Genomic DNA, 2,319 nt, shown 5'->3' with positions numbered 1-2,319 from the left:
CAGTAGTCATTTTTTTCCGCATCTACATTTATTTTAGTTTATGCGAGGGAGGGTGGGAGGAAATTGGGGACACAGGAATGGGGTTTGGCTAAAATATTAATTAATGAAGCAAAAAGGGGCCCCACTGCACCAACTATCATATATCACCTGTCTTAAATTATTCACTGTTTGTTCAAAGCCAAAGGTTATGTTCTTAGTAGGGGTGCTGCTTTTGACACTTGTACATAAGAATCAGATTCAAAGCTGTCCAAAGGCACCCTTTTAAAGCATTCCACCAGGCAGTATTCAGCTATTTAATCATAATAACTAGTTATTTAGGCAAAAACTGCTAGTTAGACCATTAACAAGCATTCTTTTTATATTTCTTCCAGTAAAATAAATTATTGATATCATTGCTGACTTTTATATTATGGGAGGGAAAAACAATAATAAAAAGGTGATAAAAGCACTGTTTCTATTTTTTTCTTTTTTTTCCAAAAAAGAAAGTAATAAAAACTTAAATTCTTTGTACCAGTAAAAAAAAATGTATAAAATTTACATCCGTGCAGTGGAGTTGTTAAGTTCTAGAAATACACAGCCTATGATGCTTTAGATTTAGCCTAGTAGACCAACTGTTAGAGACAGACGTATCATTTTTATGGAATTATATGATAATCATATTCAGATTTATATAAGCATTTTACAAGTATTGCAGTCATTGAGTAGAGATAATCATGGTATTTTCATCAGCTTGGTACTTTTTGAAACATGACTGTGTCGTGTAAACAATCTGCAATTTTTCAAGGCATGACAACTCGCCCCTATTTAATTTTCAAACCAAGGCCATTTTGCTAAATATTGGGCCCAAGACAACTTTTCAACTGGGACAAAAGAGGGACCTTCCTGGGACCGAGCACCGCCTGGAGAAGGCTGCCTGCCTGTTCTCAGGAGGTGCAGCCCAGCAGATGCCCGGTTGGCGGGTTCAAGCGTATTTGAAAAATTGCAGTTTGTCTGTGCATATGTTTGGACTCTTTCCATGTTGTCCTGTTTACAAGTTAACCTAAGTTGGGGTGTTTGTCACGGGTCTTCTTGGTTTTGTATTTAAATAAATAAAGCAGAAAACTGTCTTGCTACAGTTTGCTGCAGATAGTTATATCCTCATGTGTAACGTGCGTGCCTACTGGCAAGCACCTTAGTAAATTATCAACTCACCGCTGTGAACCTGCCAACTTGCTATAACAACTCTGCTTTAAAAGAAGTGTTTGTGATCAGGCTTTCTCTTTGTCATCGTATGTGCATGCAGTATGATCAGTTGAACAATAACCATCAATAAAGTTTCACAAGATTTGAAAACAAAGTTTCTGTAGCATTTATATCTAAGAATGAAAAATAAATTATCTTTAAAACTGAAACAGAGAAAGAGACTATATTAATCAATGAGAAATGGGGCAGTAACATATATTTATACTGGTGAGGGAATGAACTGAAATTTATTAAGAGTTCAATCCCTACATTTATTATATAAAATATACAAAGCAAGCCTCCTATTTAAAAAAAAAAAAAGTATATTTCATTTAAACACCTCGATAAAAGCAACTTGAAAAATGTTTACCAAATGTTAGGCTTCCGATTCAAAGTGTGGACGATGCATCTTTTTTTGGAATTGCACACACAAAATGTCTAACATGGGGAATAACAGAATTTATTTGCAAGTTTAATTTTCATGAGATAGCTTTACAACTCCCACTCTCCAAATGATTATATGGCGTTTTAGTCTATTAAAATAATCTTGAAAGGTTGAGGGTGCAGCCCATATTAGAAAATATTTTGTTTATAAAGCTCCTACAGTACTCCTAGTAGTCATTTTAAAATGTATGTCTGAAATAGTTATGTAAGAAAAGCATTTGAAATTTTTTTACAATATATATTGGGAATGTTTTCACTTATATAAATAACTACTGATAATATGACTTATGAAAAAAATTATTACTACCATATGTGGAATATAGTGACTTCTAAACAGATTTAAAAAACACCCTACAAACCCAGAAAATATGTATATCTGTCTTTAGAAATTAGTGTTTATATCACAACCGTGATTTGTGAATAAAGAAAAATGGTTTGTAATATCAAAATAAAAGCTTAGTCTGAAAAGGTAAAAATACGTTGGTGTTCAAAGTCATTTTGCTTTTCTTTTTTACTGTGTTGGTTGAAGAGCTGTCGATGGTTGCACCATCTGTACTGCACACAATATGCTTACAAACCGACCTGACTATTGACAAGGTTCACAGCAATTTTGACTGCCTGGAGGTGGTGTGTGGAAGCCTGGCTGGGCAGAGC

General features: G+C 34.2%; 1 protein-coding gene across 35 annotated transcripts in view; it reads left to right on the top strand.

The window, feature by feature from the left end:
* Positions 1 to 2,040, top strand: part of RBFOX1 (RNA binding fox-1 homolog 1) — an 892,094-nt gene extending 890,054 nt beyond the window's left edge. For all 35 annotated transcript variants that reach the window (XM_065683977.1, XM_065683981.1, XM_065683986.1 and 32 more), the window contains one exon: positions 1 to 2,040. This exon is cut by the window's left edge. The gene's annotated coding sequence lies outside the window, so the exon portion shown is untranslated.
* Positions 2,041 to 2,319: the final 279 nt, after the last annotated feature.

The sequence above is a fragment of the Lathamus discolor genome, chromosome 6 (genome assembly GCF_037157495.1).
Source record: "Lathamus discolor isolate bLatDis1 chromosome 6, bLatDis1.hap1, whole genome shotgun sequence".
Classification (NCBI taxonomy): Eukaryota; Metazoa; Chordata; class Aves; order Psittaciformes; family Psittacidae; genus Lathamus; species Lathamus discolor.
Note: the sequence above shows the minus strand (reverse complement) of the source record. Positions and strands in the feature narration are given on the sequence as shown.